General features: G+C 35.7%; 1 long non-coding RNA gene across 2 annotated transcripts; it reads left to right on the top strand.

The window, feature by feature from the left end:
* On the top strand, positions 1-24,663 carry LOC141386306 (uncharacterized). 2 transcript variants are annotated; one of them, XR_012408023.1, is made up of 5 exons: positions 1-130; positions 15,623-15,692; positions 18,144-19,055; positions 19,338-19,473; positions 23,962-24,663. It is a non-coding gene; the product is annotated as an uncharacterized lncRNA (long non-coding RNA). The 2 variants fall into 2 exon arrangements; XR_012408022.1 differs by lacking the exon at positions 23,962-24,663 and having other exon boundaries at positions 28-130; positions 19,338-20,009.

The raw sequence follows: 24,663 nt of genomic DNA, 5'->3' as shown, positions 1-24,663 counted from the left end.
GACCCGAACCGGAGGCATTCTTGCTGTGAGGCAACAGTGCTAGCCACTGGGCTGCCGTGCTGTCCTACAGAGGAAAAAAGAGAGCGAGAGGGGGTGGAAGGGGGGATTCTTCAAGATGAAGATGACTAAGGTAAGACGCTTTGGTTATTTACACTAAGTTAGGAATCATCTGATTGGTGGATTTTACATTAGCTTGACTCAGGGCTAGCCGTGTCAATCATAACCACGTGATCCTCTCAAAATTTGTTTATAAATCAACTTCACTTATCCAGTTTCAGGCTGATAAAAAAAAAAAACATAACAAAATGTCAAAAAGTTTTAAAAGTGCAACAAGAATGTGGCTGGTCTACAAAAATACTAGCAGATACTTATTATATCTAAATGACCAATAAGCATTGTTCAAACAAATTTCTTCCCCCATTTAGCATTAACTACATAGTACTGCTAATATGTCATCAGTAAGAAGTGCATGCTGGGAAAGGAAGCAGATTCAGGCGGCAACTCCAGATGCAGTCATGATATGCTGTGACTGTATCACAGAATGTAATTGGCATGAGAGGAGACATGCGGTGTGACAGCAGGGGTCTGCATTGTGCTATGGACATCTCATTTAGAGAGAAGCATGCAGGAGACTGAACTGAGGCTGAGCACTTTAATATTCTATAAGAGAAGGTTTACACTAATGTTGACCCAATCTAAATTTTGCATTTAACAAAGATATTCTGAAGTTAAATAAAAAGTAAACTTAAAATAAAATTAAATAAAAGAAATTTTGTTCCAAACAAATAAAATTCAATTCATGTTTATTTATACAGTGCTTTTACAATGTAGATTATGTCAAAGCAGCTTTACTTAGTTCTAGCAAAATCCAGATTTCAAAGCTGAAGTTCAGTTTAGTTCAGTTCAGTGTGGTTCAAATTTTTACAGCTGAAACATCAAGACAAACAGCACAGTTTGCTTATTTTTATTTTGTTTGTTATTTTTTATACATTTTGTATCAGCAGTGAAATTTCTAAACATAATAGTTTTAGTAACTTATTTCTAATAACTGATTTATTTTATCTTTGTCATAATGACAGTAAATAATATTTCACTAGATATTTTTAGACACTTCTACACATTTAAAGTGACATTTAAAGGCTTGACTAGGTTAATTAGGTTAACTAGGTTAGAGTAATTAGGCCAGTTATTGTATAAAGATGGTTTGTTATATCGAAAAAAATATATAGCTTAAAGGGGCTAATACTATTGACCTTAAAATAGGTTTAAAAAATTCAAAACTGCTTTTATTCTAACTGAATTAAAACAAATAAGAAATATTATCAGACATACACAGACACACACAAACACACATTTAAGACTATATAGTTAATCAAGTTTTAATATATATTGTTAAAATGTATATCAAATTGACATAGTTAAAAAACAAAAGTGTTATTTAAAATGCTAAAATGCAATTTTTTTATAATTAGCAATTTTGCAATATTGATTATATTAGTTATTTTTGTCAAATAAAAAACATACTAAACCCAACATTTCAAACTTTGATCATTTATTTTCAAACCAAATGCCACTTGTTTAAATCAAATTCAAAAACAGTACAAGTAGCTTTTAAAATAATAAATGTAATATTTTAAAAAAGCTGCAGCATAAATACACTGATTTAGGGTTTTCTGGTTTTAATAAATGCAACCCAAAAAAGTAAAACGAGAACAAAGCGCAAATATCTACATTCATCCTAATAGATGTTTAACATGTGTGAGGAATGGTTTCCGTCCGCATAAAATAATGCTTATATTATAGAACACATAATAATATTCATATCCTCATCAACATGCTCGGTGACTGATTGTGCTTCAGACAGCGAGGAAAGGCAATATTCTGACAGCCAGCATGTGTGAATACTCAATTTATGAGCACATATTTCAAAACACGGAGCGGTCTAATCTGCAGCTGTCTTTGTACACAGAAGTGGGCCATGAGCTAAAAATATTACCCCAAAAAGGCACATTCAAATTCCTGTTAAACAGTATTTCTATATTTTTAGTCATAAGTCATATAGGGGAGCTGGACACACAAAAAGCCCTTTTGTCCCTCGGCTCTGAATTGAGTTTTCCGAGTATTAGGAGGCCGAGTTGTAAAAAACATCCATCCACCTCCGGAGCTGATCAATATGAAGGCCTGATTTATCCTTCAGGCTATGGGATTCTTAAGCCAGATTAACACAGCGCCTCATTATCGGCTGTGTAAATAAAGACGAATGGCCGGCAATATTCCTGCAAATTTGTTTCCCATTACACCAGGCAGCCAGTAATTGCAGCCTGCGACAGGAGTCCCTTGAGCTTACATACAGTTACATTCATATTACCAGCTATCAGGCAGCAAACGGGTACATGCTCACTGATGGAGATACATATTTGTATGACAAGAGTTGCTGTTGACTGTATTGGTCTCATAGGACAGTAATAGAAATGGGACATTATGTTACAGTGCAAGGTAATGAACAATATGGATGTGTGTGATTTGTAAGGGTTGGTGGGATTTTAAAAATATGCACAATTACAAATTGGGCTTTTGTAATATAATATAATATAAAATAATATAATATAATATAATATAATATAATATAATATAATATAATATAATATAATATAATATAATATAACATAACATAACATAACATAACAGACAATACAATACAATACAATACAATACAATACAACACAACACAACATAACATAACATAACATAACATACAATACAACACAACACAACACAACATAACATAATATAATTTAATATACAATATAACATAACATAACATAACATAACATAATATAATATAATATAATATAATATAATATAATATAATAACAGATAAAAAGTTTGCAATGATAAACTAATTTACTTATTGTTAAAGGCATCAAATCACAGTAAAGATGTGTGAAATATGTTACAAAATATTTGTATTTAAATTGTTTTATTATATAAAATTATTAGTATTGACTGTTTTTGAAATTCATATAAGTATTTCTATGTGGCACTAAAGACTGGAATTATATTTTAAATGTAATTTAATATTGCGCTTTTTACTTTAAAACATAAAAAATAGCTATTATTTTAAAAAATATAAAAAATATTATACTTTGTATTAGGAATAATCATTTAAACTTTTATGATTTTACTGTAGTTTTGATCAAAGCAGCCTTGGTGTGTGTAAGAGACAACTTTCAAAAACACGTTTAATATAATATAAGAGCAATTCCATGCAAATGTCAACCTTGCAATTAAAGAAATTTTGTTTTCACCAAAATAGCGAAACCATTTCCAAGTTTTTTTGTGTGGTCTTGTATTTGAAAGCAGTGTTTCTCAACCACGAGCTCTGCACATTTTCCATGTCTTAGCCAAACACACTTGATTCAGATAATCATTTTATTAGCAGAGACTAAAACACCTGTAATGGGTGTGACAGACAAAGGAGACATCCAAAACATGCTAGTGGTCCTCCATGAACGTGGTTGAGAGTTTTAAAGCATTGTAAAAAATACTCAAAAATGTGTCTTTCGACGTTTTTTAAACAATTATATTTGATTTACCAAAGTTACACAATTGGCTATTTCACATCTGTAACACCCAAAACGGAGAGGTGTCACATCCATAACCAAGCTTTTTCTTCATAAATGCAAAAATGTTAAAGAAAATAAAAGCAATGACATTTTCTTCTATAATGAGGAGCATTATTTCTTTTGGGTTGTGCAGTTTAATTTATAGAATTTCTACAATGTATGTTGTATACTGTAAACTCACAGACTTATTTGGTCACATCCATAATGCATGTTTATTTCCCTAATTTGAAATATAAAACATGTTAACAAACTGATATTTTTCTGATCCCATAACTCTCCTCTGTGGTTAGATGTTTTGGAAAATATAAACATGTTGTTTACATATACTTTCAAATTAGTTTGAGATTTTACTACAAATGTCATATCCATAATGCAGGAATTGCTCATAACAAAATTAAACATAAATAATAACAGAGCATAACAATAATAACTATTATTAACACATTATTAAAACCCAAAGATGTGCTTATAAACACTTAATTAGTTATATGCGCTGTGAGTTACCAAATTAAAAGCGAATGACTATTTCCATTAACTAATTTTTATGAAGATAAATAAATACTGTTAATTTCACATCTGTCACATCCATAACGAAGCTTTTTCCTCATAAATGCCAAAACGTCAAATAAAATAAAACTGATCATTTTTGTTCTTTAGAATGCCAACTCTTATCCTTTTGATTAGCATTATTTCTTTAGGGTTGTGCAATTAATTCATAAAATTTCTACAAAGTATGTTGTATACTGTAAACTCACAAACTTTTTGGTCACATCCATAATGCATGTTTATTTCCCTCATTTACTGTAAAATCTAAAATATGTTAACAGACTAATATTTTTCTAATTCCTAAACTCTGTGTTCAGTTGTTTTGAAAAATATAAACAGATGTTTCAATATAATGTTTACATTTACTTTCTCTGTGACTTTATGTTTTGAGATTTTAATGTAAATGTCAAATCCGTAACGCTGAAATTCTCCATAGCGAAGCTAAACATAAAAAATAACAGAACATAACATTAACTATTATTAACACATTATCAAAACTCAAAGTTGTGCTTGTTAACACTTACTTAGTTAAACTAACAATGAATGCCTATTTTCCTTAACTAATTTTTACAAAGATGAATAAATCCTGTAAAAGTGCATTAAACGTATTGTTTATTGGTTTCTCATGTTAATCAATACATTACCTTTACAAAACATATTGTAAAGTGTGACTGAAATATCAAGAGCAGCATGGGCGTAAATGTCTTGAACTTCTGCATTGTGGAGTCTGTATTAGTATGCTTCTGGAGGCTCTCCTGACACTTTGAGAGGGGAAGGATGAATGAAAGAACCTTGTGCCTTGACTGAGTAGCAATAGCTTCTTCAGTTCCCACCTTATCGATTTCTGCAGAAAATATAGAACCGGCGCTCCAGAGAAGAAGGGAGGGCTGCCCCGCTATTGAGTCGTTTTTCCCATCTTTTCCAAAAATCTTTAATCAAAGTTAAAGTGAAATACTAACATGCCACTTGACATGACCTTTTAGCCTGTTATGAATCACCTCTTTTTGAAAAGGCTCCGGTGTCCATTTTTTACCTCGGTTCATAATAGATATTTCCTAATCACTACACGCTAGAGATGTAGCAAGTTCACAGGCTTAGCTTGTAATGGCTGTCAAAGGACCACTTCACGGCTGACCTTTGACAGAGCCCGGACAACAAATTCATGTTTATCTAAAGCCTGAGAAGCACATTTTACACTATTCATAATATAAAAACAAAGTCACAAAATAACAGAAATGAAAAAAGATTTAATCTAAAACCACAATATAAAACTACAATTTCTAAATTGATGAAGAATACAGCGTGGAGAAATCAAGTCAAATATCATGCAACAAAAGATAATTTTCTGATTAGGGCTGGGCGATATGATGATATATATTGTTACCACAGATATATGTGTGTGTGCGTGTGTTGCAACATCTAAATGAGTGGGCATAGTTAACTTACATGCAGAATTGTGCGCCTGAGGGAAACTAAGTTTGACATTGTTGTTTACATATTTCTGTAATAACTACACATTTGACACACATATTACATTGTGAAATATGTACAGTTTTTTCTGTTGTGTAGGATAAGTTTCTTGTGCATTTCAAGCCTATATTGTTATTTCCAAAATGTAATTTTAGAGTACCAATTAATAAGCAGACTAATGCATTTCTTAATGAAGGCATGACAACAACAATCTTTCAACAGTGTTCAGTGCCAACTGTTCTTTATAGCAAAGGTGTAAATGTAAAGGTTATTGCACACTGAATCCGTAATTTTTGTCTGTAATTTCGCACAATAAAAAAAATATTCAACCTCACGTTGTGTGAATCATATTGACACACTGCCTCTGAAACTTTTGTCTGTTATAAAAAAATGTTTAATCAGGTTTGATTTTTTTCCACTTTTTGCATTTGAAAAAGTGATTTGAGAAGTGTTTTGACAGTTTCCTGAAATAAACTTTGTATTTTGGAATAATTGTAGCAAATAAACTCAGATCTCTCCTTCCTTTCTACGCAATATTGAATGAACACAACATGCAGTCTTTTCTACTTTATTTCTGTACTTTGGAGATATGAGAGGAGAACGAAGTACAGTATCACTGCTTTAACTGACTCTGAAATGTTTAGCGATTTTTTTTTTTTTTTTTTTTGCAATGGATTAATTTATACGCACCGGACTCAGTGTGCAAGGTTGGTTTAGGTGACAATTTTTTTATTTTTATTTTTTATTTTTTGAAAACAACGCTTACAAAAATTTCAGACTTCAGTGTGCAAAAACCATAACTGTGATGCAGCTTCTTCACTACTGAGAGAGGTCATGTATTCCAACCAAAAAACTGCAATTAAAATACATCTACTAGACATCCACACAAGGTGAAAAAATAAATACAGCCTCACGTTGTGTGAATCATATTGACACACTGTCTCTGAAATGTTTCTCCGTCATAAAAAAAAAAATTGAATCAGGTTTGATTTTTCCACTTTTTGCCTTCGAAAAAGTGATTTTAGAGGTGTTTTGACAGTTTCCAGAAATAAAATTTGCATTTTGGAATAATTGTATCAAATAAACTCTGAACTCTTTCTACGCAACATTGAATAAACACAAAATGCAGCCTATTCCTCTTTCTTTTTTGGAAAGGAGAGAGGAGAACAAAGTACAGTATAACGCTTGAACTGAGTCCGAAATGTTTTGTGTTTTTTCATAATGAATTAATTAATAAGCACTGGACTCAAGGTGTGCAAGGTTTGCTTACACAACGATTTTCAGATATAAATACAAAAAAACTTGAAAAATTTCATACTATAGTGTGCAAAAACCTTAACTGTGATGCAGCTACCTCACAATTAAGAAATGTAATGTATACCAACCAAAAAACTGTAATTAAAAACATCTAATAGAAATCCAAACAAGGCGAAAACAAGCTTAATCTGGGCTATCAGTGAAAAAACAGACGTTTAACAAAAAAAAACTTTCAATAAAATAATGTTTAGTTAGCTTGCAGATATTTAACACAGAGATTTACTAGGAAAACAGAAAGGTGCTTTGTAAAATGTATGCTGATGTCTATGGACTATGGCAATAATTATCATTTTGCACATACACATGTATAATGTGTCCTATTTTCAATCGATACACACAAATTATGTAACCAGAATGTTTAATCTATTTTTCTCCAAGTTAAACAGCCACTTGCTTACAGTACATGTAGTTTAGGAGAAGTCGATAAATTTGCGTGTTGTAAATCCAGCAGCACTAATATCCACTGCAGTGCATGGGGATGCTGCTTTTCATGTCATAAGCCAGATGGCATAAAAATATAAAAGTGATGTGTTATTAATAAATTCGAAGGTGGACCAGGTGAAGTATTTAAAATGGGCATGCGGTTAAATTAAAGGTGTAGTAGGTGATCTGCCACAATGCTAAGCTGTTAGCATAAATCTCTAAAACACAGTCCTCCCCTGCCGTCAATAGCCACGCCTCCTAAAAACATGAGCGGGATCTTATGAAAATGAAAATAGTCACATCAATTTTTCGCCAGTGGCCGAACAACACTTCTATCATTCATAACAACCCAATCAACATCAGCTCTGTGTGACTAAAACATAACATTACCTGTCTATGAGAAATCCTTCAGCCATGGTGTCGTCCTTCCTCTAGCGTGCAAAAGTAACTCCAATATTATTGATTCAGGGTTTTAAAAAGTTTTGATACAGCATGTTTTTATCGCTCTCTCTCTCACTCTCACGAACGGCAGAGCTGTGTACAAACAGGAGCGCAGTTGCTTAAATCTGCATTTGCTGACAGACAGTTTGAGCTACTTATCGGAATTATGGGAGATGTTGGCCTGACACTATTTTAATTGAATGAACATTTTTTTAGTTTCATGCTTTACCCAGAATATAAAAATACATATAAATACATTTATTTCATTTACTTTAAATATCAGTACTATTGGAATGTGAAAAGACTTTCAACCAGCACAACAAAAACTGTTTCTGAAGACAATCACCTACTGCACCTTTAACTATGAGAAACAAGATCAGCTTTACAGCCTTACATCCAAAAGCACACTTTTTAGGGACTCATTCTCAGCCAAGCACTGTGGCAGGTGAAGATAACTGTGCTCTTGCGCTTGTCATAAAACAAGATTTAAAAAAAATTTAAAAATAGCATAACACCTTTACACCTTGAAGTAAAATTTTAGGAAAAATATACATTTTTGAACTTGACCTATGCTTGAGTCCATCTCTTTTACAGTGTAAATAACTCTGTAAGCATGAAATAGCATTAGACCACCCCTTTGAAACATTCACCAGCTTTGTATTATAATGATAAACATCAAATCAATACAGTGACCCTTTTATGCCCAAAGCATGAGTAACTAAAGTCTTACATGGCTATTCGATTAAAGAACGTATGAGACACGGTGTTAGAGGTGAAAGGGCCATGCCCTTTTGAACCGCTGCACATTGTGAATATGGGACTGGTCATAAAAACCACAAACCAAGAGCTGAATCACTGATTGAAGTTCTTATGGCCCATCATTACAATGTCATGCCTTGGGAGAGTTTTATGAGGGATAGAAAACCGAAAAACACTGTCGTCATCTCTGAACGCCATCAGCATTTCTGAAAGTTTCCACAATAAAATATCTTCCATTAGGACGTAACTGAGTCCATCATCATCATTATGCCCAGAGCTGTAAAACAATCCGTCTTGTCCAGCCATTGCCCAGGGCACAAGACAGCTGAGGGTAGGATCCTCGCACAATGGGCTCTTTAGCCAGGTTTAAACCCTTAAACCAACATGCAGTAGCAGCATCGCCAGCCCAACAATGGCGTACACATTATTGAGTCCCCGGTGGGCCGGCTGGCCAATGCAGGAGAATGATGTCCCCATGGTGTCATCTCAAAAGAGACACATTAGTCCCAACTGTTCTTTTTTGAGAAAAGAGGCCATGGGGAGAGCGTGGAGGAGGAGAACGTCCAGAAAAGCCTCCAGCAAACCTTCCAGCCTCACATCAATCCACTTTCATTAAAGCTGCTCCAGCTCTCATGGTTTACTAACTTCCAGACTCTTCATTCCCTTGCTGTTTCTACAGTCCTAAGGAAATTGTTTATCTTGGAAATTAGACGGAAGTGGTTTTTAATACGTCAAGCGATTAAGCCAAAAATAAATTAGGAGCATGTAAACAAATGAATTTTAAAAGGACGGCACGCTAAGACATTCTCATTACTGTGACAAACCTATAGCCTCGTGCTCACCCGGGCGGCTTTTCTTTTCGTAAGGCGGAATATGATATTACGGAAATGGATGTGAAATGACAATACATTTAATCAAAGAGCGCATCCCTCCATTCGTCTGTCTAACTAGCCATCCATCCTATAACTTGCGAGGTTCAGCGGCGAGTGTGTATTACAGCAAAGAGCCTCTAGCAGCAGAGGTAAATGATTCTGGTTATAATCCAAGGCACTTATGTGAATCAGATGATCCAGATTTTGATAGGTTCGTAATGGACTTTTCCTCTTCATTAACTGACTTATAGCTCCTGGATTTTATGCTTTGTAGTTTTAAATTGAATAATACATCTCAGACGTTAAAGTAACATTAATATTTTCAGAATCAATGTTAGTAAAATTTTATGTACACTGTTGTATTTGTTGATGGCTGCTGCTCGCAAATAAAGCCTCAATTTATAGACCCCGTGCTCTTTTCTTGTACTATTATCACAAGCGCAAATGCACACCATAAAAAACTTTAATTAAAATTTTAATTAACACAGGTAATCAATAGGGTGTAACATAACATCTCGCATATTTCCAGTGACACCACAGTGAAAAACGCAATCAAATAAACACGGAGGGGCAAAAGATGGTTTTTATGGGGAAATTTGTGGGACGTCCAGGCTTTTGAATTCTGCTCTTCACAGCTCATTACAAAGAGACACAGAAGCAAGTGATCTCTAAGATATTCCACCAGGGGCATTTTAGGTAAAGCAGATGCTTGGCTCGCCCTAAAGTGACCTAAAACACTTATCATGATCGAAGTGTGCGATTTGAAATGTACCAAAATGCCAGACAGCACTATATGTAACCGTTCTCAATCTCTAGTAATGCTCTGTAAGACCTTTATCAAATGCTGCAGTTGCACTTAAGCTAAAATGTGATTCTGGTAATATTTTGTAACGCTTCGAGCATATTTTATGGCACCTAAAAACACTGCAGTTTCCAAACCGGAGAACTTCTATTATCCCGCTGACATGGTCTATGGCGAGGAGTGGACACAGAGTGGAAAATAAACATTATTTCTCTGTGCTTTATCTGACGTTTGACTTTGAAAGCAAAGATTTAAAGACACTTCTGAGGCTAACAGTGCGCGTTTCACCAGCTGTAAATTATTTGAAGGTTGTAGCACAAACAACCTTGCCAGTGGAAGATATGTCAAATGCTTTCGTCTGCGAATGTTTCTGTATTCTGAAACCCTTTCTAACTGTTATGAAATAAATCAGTGCATCAATTATACACATTTTTTTGCACTACTTAAATGGCTTACTTATTACAAGGTTAGATATATATTATATATCTATTTTAAGTCTTGAGTCGTTTAATGTCATCAAATGTAACTTAGACCTGAACTAATGTACAGTTGAAGTCATTAGCCCCACTTGTTAATTTTTTCCCCAATTTCTGTTTATTGGAGAGATTTGTTCAACACATATCTAAAAATAATAATCTAATTACTCATTTCTAATAACTGACTTATTTTATCTTTGTCATGATGACAGTAAATAATATTTGACAAGATATTTTTCAACACACTTCTATACAGCTTAAAGAGTAACACTTTACACTTTAGGTTCATTAGTTAATGCATTTACTAACATGAATTAATCATGAACAACACATGTAGAGCATTTATTAATCATAATTGAACATTTACTAATGCATTATTATCATCCAAGTCAATGTTTGTTAACATTAGTTAATGCACCATGAGTTAACATGAACTAACAATGAACTACTGTATTTTCATTAACTAACGTTAACTAACATGAACAAATACAGTAGTAAATGTATTGTTCATTGTTTGTTCATGTTAGTAAATGCATTAATTAACATTAACTAATGAACCTTATCATAAAGTGTGACCGCTTAAAGTGACATTTAAAGGCTTAACTAGGTTAAGTAGGTTAACTAGGCAGGTTAGGGTAATTAGGCAAGTTACTGTATAATGATGGTTTTATCAGTAGACTATCAAAAAATATATAGCTTTAAGGGGCTAATAATTTTGACCTTAAAATGGTTTTTAAAAAATTTGAAGACTGTTTTTATTCTAGCCAAAATAAAATAAATAAGACTTTCTCCAGAAAAAAATATTATCAGACATACTGTGAAAATTTCCTTGCTCGGTTAAACATCATTTGGGAACCACTTAAAAAAGCAAAAAAAAAAATCAAAGGAGGTTTAATACTTCTGATTTCAACTGTAATTAGACCTAAACTGCATTTATTAGACCTAAGCTGTATTTCTTTGCCTTGTACTTGTACATGTTTAATGATAATAAAGTTGAATCTAATCTAATTAGCAAGTTATGTAAATTAAATATTATTACACATTAACTTATTATTAAACTAAGTGACATTTTACAGGACGTCTTCTGCAAAATAGTAAAAATGTGTGTGATAGTCATTATTTGGCACGTTCTAAAGTAATGGAAAAAAACAATATTGAAATTTGCAAATATAAATTCTATGAAATATGAAACGAATATATATCATATCTATACCTTTTGAACATGATTGACAATGTTTAGGAATAATATTTTTGATTTAGTGTGATTTGAATAAGTGCAGTTTATGACAAAATTTTTTTATCTTAATTAAATTAATTTAATAATAATAGTTTTTTTTTTTTACGTAAAACGATCTTTACATCAATATATTATAATAAACATAAAATTGGCTTATTTTATGTTGTTTTTGACCAATGCAACCTGGCATCTCAATAAGAAGTATTTCATACAAATTAAATTGAAATAAAATTAAAAAATCCAATACATGTTTTAAACCACAACAAACACTACTAGATTAACTGATACAAAGTTCAAAATGTTCTGTTTGTCTTTTGTTGTTGGATTAATGTTAATAACACCGCCTGTATAGAATCATGACAAGAACTTTATGTCACTGACAAAAAGGTTTATGTTTATTTAATACTTTTTAACTCATTTAAGGCCGTTAAAACGGGTATTTTGACAAATTTTAATAAATATACTGCACGGTGACACGGTGGCTCAATGGTTAGCACTATCACCTCACACCCAGAAGGTTGCAGGTTTCAGCCCTGGCTGGGTCAGTTGGCATTTCTGTGTAGAGTTTGCATGTTCCCCCTGTTGCCATGGGTTCCCCCGGGTGCTCCGGTTTCCACCACAGTCCAAAGACATGCGGTACAGGTGAATTAAATATGCTAAATTAGCCAATAGTGTATGTGTGTGAATGTGACAGTGTATGGGCATTTCCCAGTACTGGGTTGTGATTGGAAGGGAATACGCTGTGTAAAACATGTGCTGGATAAGTTAATGGTTCATTCCGCTGTGGCGACTTCTGATAAATAAAGGGAATGAGCAGAAGAAGCCGAAGCCCAAAATAAATGATACTGCACAATATTGATATATTATAAATATTTTCTGTATAACAATATTAAATCAGCTTAAGTGTATATTTTTATTAATTTATATTGTACTCAAACCATGTTGAAATATTAATATCATATAAATATCTGTCTCAGAAAAAAAAAGTGAGGTGAGAAGCTCATTCAAACAACAACTTAAAAATCTAAGTGGAGTTAAAACAGACAGTCGAAACAACTGTGCAAACATTTGCTTAAAAATATCCCAACCAAACACTCTTTCGAAGCTGGCTAAACATTTGCCCATCCAATCGAGGTGTTTGCCAAAGAAATTCACGGCCAGGGTTGAGAGAGATGATGAGAGGGGTACGAGGGAAACTATTTGTCACAGCTGGGTTAGTCAGGGGTTCGGGGAGCAGGGCCTTTTATCACTGTCTGGCCTCTGAGCACAACACACATACCTGCACACTCAGAGAAAACACAGCTGGGCTCACAGCGGGACAGACCTGTGAACAGCACATACACACTGATAAACCACACCTCACACACCACAAAACCTGCAGCTCCACCACTAAATTCTCTGTGCTTAACATGCATACTTGGAGATTCAGTCTGACCACATATACATAAATATATATATATATATATATATATATATATATATATATATATATATATATATATATATATATATATATATATATATATATATAAATGTTTTATGTAATATTATACATACAATAATAAATATTATCAAAATATACATTAAAAAACAATATAAACAAATTCCATAGAACTATTATGCATCATTGCATCATGAATCACCGTAAGAACTACAGAGAAAATAAACAAACAAACAAACACAAATGAATCCCAAACTTAGAACACCAAGCCAACATCAACAATCAAACATTAATCTTAAACAAATAAACCAAATTACCTTAATTCCCTTAAACCAGAAGTTAAAACTCATAATTGGGGAATCCGTGAAGCAGCCCCGTGAACCTGTGCCTTTTTTTTACCGTGTTTCACTTGGCGTTCCATGCTTGGCGTGCTTTTCTTTACATCCATTATTACATGCATTATATATCCGGTAGGCTCCGTAATATCGATGTCATAATTGATGTCCCCAACAACTTAATTCATTCAACAAATCAAACCATATACAAAATACGACAAAATAACAAATAAACTCTTAATCATAAACAAATAAGTATCACATTATTTCAAGCTTTGTTTGTGTGTCCAGAATGTGTCCGTAAAGTCTGTCATTTATTATATCCTCCAGAATCTGCCCATTTTGGTGTCTGAATGAATTGTCGCTGTTTTTGCCTGTGGCTTTAAATACAAATGCGATGCTTCACCCTGCTCACCATTCCCATGTGCGTGTCTGCTTCTCATCATGTGTTATGTTAGATAAACAGCACTGTGACAGAGACAGACTCGGATGAAGCTGAAATACAGCTTATTAGTCAAAAATACCCATTTTATTTCATGTATTTGTGGAGTTTATTCAAGCCTTTCTGAAATGATGAGTTACACACAAATGCTGTTTGAAGTACACACACACATATTAGCATTTACTGACACCATTCGGCCATGGCGATTATAGCAGTTAAGAATTACATAGCAATTTTACTGTCTTTATTAAACACATGAACTTTTTAAAAAATGTTGTTTTAAAATGTTTTATGCTGTGTTCACACCAGACGCGGAAAGCGGGGATAAATTGAGCTATTCGCGCATAAATAGCCGCGTGAACAATTGAGTTTACTCGCTTCATACGCGCGTCAAACCTCGCTTCATTCGCGTGTCAAATTCACTTCAGAACAGACACGGATTCGCGTGATGGGCAGGGCTTCTGTCTGCCCGGTGACTGTAGCTTCATTGCTAAAATGCTAACATGGATTTTATGAAGAAAATAACAGTGTTTATGCACTTTATGAAGGCTGAAAAACAGCGTCGATATGTTAAGGATTGTGTCTGAGTCCACTACATGCTTTCAGAGGTGCATCCAGCTCTGTGAGCTCATAAACTCCTCCAGAAACTGAACCTGGATCACGGAGGCTTTCAACGGTGCTTTTGACTGAGCCCAGCCCAGTTTGATGATTAGTTGTTGATGTCGCCTGGAGGATTTCCCCCGGGTGACCATCAACAGGTTTTACGTCACAGTCACACCCCCACAAGAGCAAGCTTCTGATTGGTTAACGCGGCGCGAATGTCCGCTGAAGTTCAGATTTTCGAACTCGAGAGATTCGCGCGAAACGCTCGTTAAGTGCGTGAAACGCGCAAGACGCTCAATTCGCCCAGCGCCTTTTGCGCGATCGCGCCGCAGGATGTTTATTCGCGCGTTTGCATTGACAACATGTAAATCACTCGCGCTTGATGCGCGTTCCGCGTCTGGTGTGAACGCAGCATTACACTAATAAAACTTATAAAAATCCACTAATATTAATATTACTAATATGAATAATATTTGAATCCCAGTTTATTAATAAAAAAAAGTTCTGTGGACATGTGTATACATGTTAATATAGAAACATGGCGCCTATCAATCAATTCGGTGAACGGGGAAAATCACGCTCATACGTCACATTGCCGGGGGCCTCAAAATTACTGAGATTTGGGTCCTATTTTAATGTCAGGAAATTTTAAAAAAGAGACTTGTTGGGTTTATATCACTCCAATATGACTGTGGACACACTATACACACATACAGTTCTGTCCAAACAGCTTACAAAAGTTGATTTTTATCATAGGTGCCCTTTATCTACTATGTTATTCTGATCTCCTGGCTATATTAATGTCCCCAAAATGTTCATATTTCCCATATAGAATCAGTTCCCACCTTCAGCAACTGGCCATGCATTCCGGCAGCAGTTCTATTGGCAGCACCTCCGGCAAGGTCAGTTTGATGTGCTGTGTCTATGACTGCGTTACTTATATCATCGCGAGCGCGTTTGTCTATGCACTAGTGGGGAACAGGTCTGAGCAGCCCGTGTCTCACTAACTGTTTCCATAACCTTGGGACTGACTAAAGTCTACAATGGCCGAGAGTGAAGCCTGGCAAGCAGACTGTGATTGAAAATTGCTTTATTGCTTTATATGCGATTCCCCATTCAGTTGCCAATCCATTTTATTTATGGTGTGGCAGGCCCTGGTACACCTGCTTAGAGCTAGTGGAGATTACTTTTGGAAAAAAAGAGAGAGAGACAGCCAATCTCCAGGGGCCATTAGCCTGACAGCTTCTCTCTCTCTTCTTCTTCTCTTCCTCGCTTTCTCACCTGTCCTTTCTCTCTCTCTCTCTCTCTCGCTCTCTCTCTGCTTTTCACCTATTTCTTGTGTCAGATGCCCCTCATGAACATCTGAGAGGAACAGACCTGGACATACTGGAAAACAGAAACAGGCGAGGCTGGGCAGAGGCCACTTTTAGAGACCACTCTTTAATATATATCTTATCCTATACATTTAGAATTATCACGCATAGTTTGACATCATTCAGTGTTTCAGGTATCTTTCTGCGATCTTGGGAAGCAAGCTGATAAAATGAAAATGTTTATAAAATGAAACATCTTTCACGCTGCTGTCAATTTTGAGATTTAAGAAAATTTAGGGAAATACAGCATATATGTAAATAGCTTTAATGTGTTGATGTGCAAAGTGTGAAATGGAGGAATAGTCCCACCCTTAAGAAAAAAGGCCTAACTGGCAAAAATCTTTGCATCACTGCAGCTGCCATTAGGAGCTTTGATAGCTAAATAAACCGTAAGCACATAGGATTGCACAAGACTGGTTTGTCAGATTCCATTGCAAATTTGAAATTTGTAATTTAATTGGAAGTTTATGAAGCGTTGGTTGGTTTTTGAGACTCCTAGTCATTTTTAAAGGAATGTTGATACATGAATAATTAATAATTACATATGACTTCTATATCTGTAGATTTAAGTGACTATTTTCATTTGTAGGAAATTAATTAAGTTTAAAAATAATAAATTGGTGGATTATTTCTACTTAACTATATTAAAATGTAAATAATGCATTCTTATACTTTGACAGTTTTTGTATTTTGAATAATGTCGGTAATGGTAACCAAACAGTTGACAGTGACTACATTTATATGGACATCAGTATTCTCATTATTTGCCTTAATATGAATAAGACAATAATATGATTAAGGTGTTTACATGAGCTGCTTTTTTAATGTTCCTTTCATGTTCCTGTTTTACATCTTATAGTACACAGTTCCATTAGAGTCATTACGTTACCATTTGACGCTAGTTTCCTTCGGCATTTCACACAACATGCTCCTTAATGCAGTATATGTGATTTTGGGTATTTTGTTTGTAATTTTGCGACAATTTCAACAGCAGTTAAAAGCTCACACTATGCATGCAAATAGACAACAGCAGATACAAATTCTCAAACAACAGGCCACCTCTGCTATTCACTAATTTTTCATTCACGCCCCTTCAAAGTCAAGGCACTTAATAATGTGCATTTCTTTCAGAATTGCTCTCTTGCTTAAAGCCATTCTCATTTGTTTGTTGTCAAACACCTGACAACTGCCGTGCATGCATCCTGACGTAAAATGTAGCGAAAAGTACAACAAAACAGGAATAGTTTGATTAAGGATGTGACTAAAACAAGTAATGAATTAAATTTCTGTTTAGTTCGATTATGACTTTAGTTAGATTAAGGTAATTAAAAATCTTTGTTCACATGGTAGACTCTTAATCAGAATATCGTCTTAATTGTATTAAAATTATTGGTATTGGTGTCAACGTAAATGTACTCACTGACTTCTTATGCAAGAATTATATTGGAAGACGTCCAGTTTTTTAAATCCCAGTTTTATGACTACATGCCACCCAGGCTCATTCTAAAAATGTAGCCCAATATACATTTCATGTATACTATATACATTTCATAGTGCCAAATATGTCCAAGGAGGTAAGTTTTTTTTTTTTTTTTGCAGTTTTTGTTTTCGCAAATCCACCAGATTGTTTATGATCTTTCAGAAAATCTAAATTTTCTCAAATTTCTCTCGCACCTGCTCTTCTCGAGTAAATCCACCAGAGGCTACTCTCAACTGACTGACTGAGTGATCGACTGACCCACCATCCTCCTTCCCTAAACCCAACCAATAGTGTTTTCGAAAGCACAGATTGACCTGCCCACCTGCTTCCCTAAACTCAACCGACACTGTTTCTAAAAAAAATCCAGAAGAAAAATCTCCTTATTTTTGCCATGTTTTAAGATTTTACCACATTCCCACTCTGTTATTTACTTGTTTATTTTATTTTATTTTTGGCTTTTGTTTTTGTCTAACCCACTTTCTGGAACCACTCTTTGCCAGACTTGAACCCCATCTACTGTTTCCAGTCAACTCCTCTCTGTGTCTCAAGTTCACTGACATATGCGGCAAGCTGCTGGACAAACTGGTAACACTGGAAAAGCCATCCATATTGAGGTAAGTGGTCAGCTGCTAATCAAAAAAAAAAAACAGCACCATACCGTACCCATACCCGTACCGTACACGTACCCATAGCCATATGTACTTCTGGCTACATTATTTGTGAGCTTCAGAAATTTTTATAGAGCTACATTATCAGAATGAGTCTATGTTGTCTATATGGTTAAGCATTTGGTTACCATCAATCTTTTATAAAATATATTTTTGTGTGTTCAAACGACATAAAAACTACATGTTTGGATCAACTAAACAATGACACAACTATTACTCTAAGAAATAACACCCCAACAGAAAATTACCAGTACCTTTTTTATATTTCCACACATTTTCTGTCTAGGCTCTAACCAGATTTAAATCCTGTATTTCGCAAGAGCGATAAGAATATCACATGCTCCTAAACGCTCCATTTGTCTATACCATGCAATATACACACAAACTCCTGATATCTCAGACCTCATGCCTCCACCTCATCTCCATGGCTCTTTTTCCTGCAGCAAACCGCTCTCCTTTACACACACATACACACACACACACACACACACACACATATAGGAGTATCTGATTCTCATACATATTTGTTTCCTTTTTAGAGATTCACAATGGGTGTTCTCTAATAACAAATCATTTCTTTTTGTCGAGCTTTAATCTGGCCTCGCCTGACAAGAACCATCCTTTTCGGTGAAGGGTAAGACCACTTAGAGAAAGGCCAATAAGCTCCAGCACAGTGCAGGCTGACGCGGGTGATTTGTCAGCCCCTCGCCGCAGCGCTGGTCACCCCAATGGATTTATCTCAAGGTAAATGGAGACACTGCAGACCAAGGACCAGGACCCTTTGATTAAGGCCCCTTTTTTGTTGTGTTGATAGATGTTGCTTGTGTTTATCTATTTGAAATGCCACTAAATCTGCGAGTCCAATGGAGAAAAAGAGTGCTTTGCAGTTGGGGCCAGAGTGATTTATGCCAAGCTATGCAGAGCAATATAGAGACAGGCGGTCCGATAGCGCTTTGAGGTTGGGGTGGGGGGATGAAAAGGTGAAAAAAGGGGCGAATCTCATGCATTTCCTCCACTCTTCTTCAGCACCACCGCCACGCCAGAAGAATAACAAACGCAAGGGGAGATGGGATGAAAATGTTTCAGGGAGAGGGAGAAAAGGTGTCATTGGGAAGATCTGGGATGCACAGTGAAATTTCTCCTGGGCCGCGGAGCATTGAAGGTGAGGAGCAATATCAAGGAGAGGCAATCACCTCCAGAGCGAAACCCTAACCCCGCTCTCCTTCAGCACCTCCATTTTCTCTGTCTCTACATCCCTCTTTCAATTTAAATTCCCTCCGCCTGCGCTCTCGGTCTCACCTTCTGCGAACACGTGTTTGACAATCATTCCTTCCCCAAGCCCCTTCATTCCTCTATTTGTCAATTTATGAATAAGGAAATGAACTTCAGAAGCCTGTATATCTGATCAGCTCTTGTTTGTTTCTATAACTCTATCTTTATCATGTCTATTTCTTTTAATATCAGGATTTTTGTGATATGCAGAATCCTATTTCATTAATAAACCTATTTGAAAAGCAGGATATATGGGTCAAAGACATTTTGGTGTCTGTATCAAATTAAATTTACTGAAGTGATTTTATTTACGGCACATAGCAAAAACATTTCATCCGACTGTCTACTGTTTTAAATAATTTATAATAAAGATAATAGTATGCTGGCGACATGGTAGCTCAGTGGTTAGCACTGTCGCCTCACAGCAAGAAAGTCACTGGTTTGAGTCCCGGCTGGGTCAGTTGCCATTTCTTTGTGGAGTTTGCATGTTCTCCCAGTGTTCGCGGGGGGTTTCCTCCGGGTGCTTCGATTTCCCCCACAGTCCAAAGACATGCGGTATAGGTTAATTGAAAAAACTGCATGGGCCATAGTGTATGTGTGAATGAGTGTGTATGGATGTTTCCTAGTACTGGGTTGCAGCTGGAAGGGCATCCACACTCTAAAATGTATGCTGGATGAGTTGGCAGTTTATTCCGCTGTGGCGACCTATGATGAATAAAGAGACTAAGCTGAAGGAAAATTAAATGAAATAATATTATGCTTACTATGGGTTCAATTTGTTAACATAATGTGATTAAAACATTAGATAACAGGGGTACACGAAAATCATGATTTGGTATTGTACCTCAGTTTTGAAGTCATGTTTCGATAAAAGTTCGATATAAAAGACAATGATAAAAAACAAGTAATTGATCCATATTTTAAATTTCTGCACAAAGAAGTCACATTTTGATCTTCTATTAATCTAACGCAATCACATGATGCAAATTTTCAGATCAGAGTTCATCAAGCTTGAACTTTGTAATGCAGCAACATGTCAAACTTGTCACATGAGCTTGCGTTTCCAGTCTGGTGCATCTGCATGAGTTTAAATGGAAGTCAAAAAGGCAAAACTGTCAGGGTGACCTGACTTAACTCTGGTGACTGGCACATCTGGACCGACTGTATTCATAGGAGTACATGAACTAAACCGTAATGCATTTAACTTGATGGTGTGAGATTGAATACAAGTACTGTTACACACCTATTAGATATCATAAACAAATTTTCATTAGCCACTTACCTTACCTATAAATATTTTATTATTTATTCATAATTTATAAACCTAATGTTTATTTAACATAATGAATAAAATGTCTTATTAATGTTTAAAAATTACATTAACCTAAATGATAAAAGTATTGTGCTTTAAAATTTTACAAATATTTGAAGATAAGCTAAGGTTGCAAATGTGATATGATCAACCCAGGCTCATTATTGATACAATGTACCCCCGTATACATTTCTAGAGAGGGCAAAACACATCCACTTTTTTGTTGCAATTTTGTTTTTTGCAAATGCACCAAAGCCTGATGTGAATGCTTTTTCAGACCCTAAATTTCTCTCATGAGTGCCATTTGTACCTACTATTCTCAAATAAATACAGCAGAGGCCGTTGTCAACTGCCTGACTAACTGACCAACTAATCCTCCACTCACCTCTTCCCTAAACCCAACTGATAGTGTTTTAAAAAGCACTGATTAACCCAGGGATGAGCAAACTCGGTCCTGGAGGGCCGGTGTCCTGCACAGTTTAGCTCCAACACTAATCAAACACACCTGAACAAGCTGATCAGTGTCTTCAAGATCACTAGAAATCGACAAGCAGGTTTGTTTGATTAGAGTTGGAACAAAACTCTGCAGGGACACCGGCCCTCGAGGATCAAGTTTGCCCATCCCTGGATTAACCTGCCCACCGCCTTCCCTAAACCCAACAGACAGTTTTTTCAATGGAAATCCTGAAAACGAAAAGCCCTCACGGCTGCCTTAATTTTACCACATTGAGATCTTACCATGTCACACCATGTTATTTACTTGTTTATTTATTGCAATAGTTTGCCTTTTGTTTTACCTGCTTTCTGGAACTGTTCTTGGTCGGACTCAAACCAAGTTGTTGCGGTCAACTCCTCCCTGCGTCCCTGCGTCATATATATATATATATATATATATATATATATATATATATATATATATATATATATATATATATATATATATGGGAATATATAGTGATATATAGTGTATAATATGCTATATTGTGTATATGTGTATAATAGTGTGTGTGTGTGTGCGTGTGCGTGTGTGTGTGTGTGTGTGTGTGTATATATATATATATATATATATATATATATATATATATATATATATATATATATATGTGTGTGTGTGTGTGTGTGTGTGTGTGTGTATGTGTGTGTGTGTGTGTGTGTGTGTTTGACGGCAGAAAGGGAGGTATACTTTGGGATTAAGTCTCAAGAAAAAATGTATACAAATTGGAAAAAATATGGATAAATGATGGTAGAATGTTCACTGACACTTGACGTTTTTTTTTTTTTTGTCAGTGTAACAATCATACAATTCCCTGTAAATTGAAATGCAACTCTTCAAGTCTGAGTTTATTATCATCCACTGTGGGAGTGTGTACGACATCTTTATGAGTTCTAGTGTGAATGTGTGCACAGTTGGCCTAGATGCTTGTTAAAACACTTTCCCCTGTGTTCATGCTCGTAAAAAAAAAAAAAAAAAAGTTTAGCTCACGGTAACTGTGGGAAGCTGTTAACTCGCTCTCTTCTCAGTCCACCCACTTTTGTCGATTCCCCTGCCGTCTTTTTCAACGCCCGAAGCTTCCCTCACAGTCACTACAGATTCCTAGACTTGTGTCTGTATGCATTGGAACACGTTGATTTAGTCAGCGTTTGCAGCCAGCCAGACACCCCGGGCCTGGAAAAGCAGGCAAAGTTTACAAACCTCTCGCCATTTGTACACTCCTATTACCCGCGATGGTCAGCGCATTAGTAACTGTCAGTGAGCCCGGCCCTAACGCACTGCTCTCATTTGACCCAATTCATTTCAGTGGGTGTGTCCAGCTGGCATTGATATATGCCTCGCAGGATTTTCCTGATGTATAATCCCTCAGTTCTCTGCTTACCAGGGCTCTCTTACCTTCAGGCGGGGCCAAGGCCTGACACTGGGGGTGATGAGATTCAAGTTTGCTTTAGTTTAAGTGTGGGGAAGGGGGAAAGGGCAGGGGACATTGTGGTGTTATGTTAATGTTATGTATGCGTGGGATTAAATACAAACACGCTTAAAGACATGATTAATTCGTGAGATATGGCTAAATCTGATGCTCCATTTGTGTGTTTTACTTGCTATAAAGTTGAATCTACTTGATGTAGATAGATAGATAAACGCTTTGTCCGAAATCGCATACTCCCTTACTATATAGTACACTAAAATCAATATGGGAGCGGAGTAGTACATCTGAATTTATTGAATTTGAATACTTGAGAAGTACCCAGATGACCTAATACTTCCAGCAAGATTCTGAAGTGTGCATCCAATGCACAATACGCTATCCCATGATGCTTCACAAGAGAATTCATGAATAGGAGTGTAGTGACGCAGCTGACATGGGTAGGTCACGTGATCATGACAAGATGCTGGATATAGTACATCCGAGTTCAGTTCATACTGCTCACATTCATACTGAATACAAAGTAGTAAATACTTATTCAAATGCAGTACCTACTGAGTAGGCGATTTCATACACAGCCAAAGCCTCTTCCTGTCACTTTCTTGGTTATTAATTTCCACTCTGGAATGTACCACTTGACCAATACCCATTCATTAGGCAACAATTGTGTTTCCAAAGAAATTATTAATTTCAAGTCTGAGGACTTGAACACCTCAGACTATAACATCCTGTCACATGTACATCACATAAGATCCCAATACTCAGGGCTTCTGGTAGTACCCAGAATAGCAAAGTCTACTAAAGGAGGTCAAGCCTTCTCATTTATGGCTTTAAAACTCTGGAACAACCTTCCTGATAATGTCCGAGGCTCAGATACACTCGCTCAGTTAAAATCCAGATTAAAGACTTATCTTTTTAGTAAGACATTACACAATTATCACATAACAGTATGATACATCAGGGTACTCCAAGCAGGTGAGTGGGCTTTACAACCTCCTATAAGACACACTCCTGTCTTAATGCACCTGACATTTTGTTAGAAATTCTTATATGCTTTACATGTTTACTTCTATGTTTGTTTATATAACTACTATTTTCATTTATAGCACTTCATTTTTGCATTTTTGCATTTTGTCCACTCATCCAGAGGCCTTTAGAGATTATGCAGCTCCATTGGTGCGATTCAAGCCTTGTGAAGAAATGCCAATGTATCCATAATCCTGGACCAGGCCATATCCTTAGCTGATGCTGCAGTGATCATGGAGAAGCGGAGTGCTTGAGACTGATTGCTGAAAGACCCCAGTTACAGACAAGTAAACTGATCCTGATACTGATCCTGTGGGCCAGTATGATCACTCACTAGTGACCTACTCACAACTGCAGTTCTCCACGATGTCTAGTGTTCTCCAGCCTCCAGCGTCTAGACTGCAGCTCTACATAGGAAGTGTGGCTAGTGGTGATATGATAGTGAGGTTTTTTTCTTCTTCACTTTCGTCAATTGGTAAAGTTTGTTCCTCGTCACAGGCTTGCTTTTTGGGACTTGTTGAGCTGCATATCAACGGATTTGCTCCTCAGTGGTTGAACTTTCAGTAGTGAAAATTAAACCACACTGACGTGCTAAACTGAACTTAAACTAGACTGACAGTTTTAATTTACAGTTTCTTGCACAGAACTGCCATGAAACTCTTATAGATCTTATAGTCTTTTTTTAACCTTTAATTTGGAATTAATTGAAAAAAAACATAAAAACAACATGAAAAATACATTGGGGATTTATTTAGAGATTAATGATAATACAACAATGAATGGGTTTTCATTCTTGGGTGATAAAATTGTTTCCTTTCCTTAC

This window comes from Danio rerio, chromosome 6 (genome assembly GCF_049306965.1).
Source record: "Danio rerio strain Tuebingen ecotype United States chromosome 6, GRCz12tu, whole genome shotgun sequence".
Lineage (NCBI taxonomy): Eukaryota > Metazoa > Chordata > Actinopteri > Cypriniformes > Danionidae > Danio > Danio rerio.
This window is presented reverse-complemented; position numbering and strand designations above follow the sequence as displayed.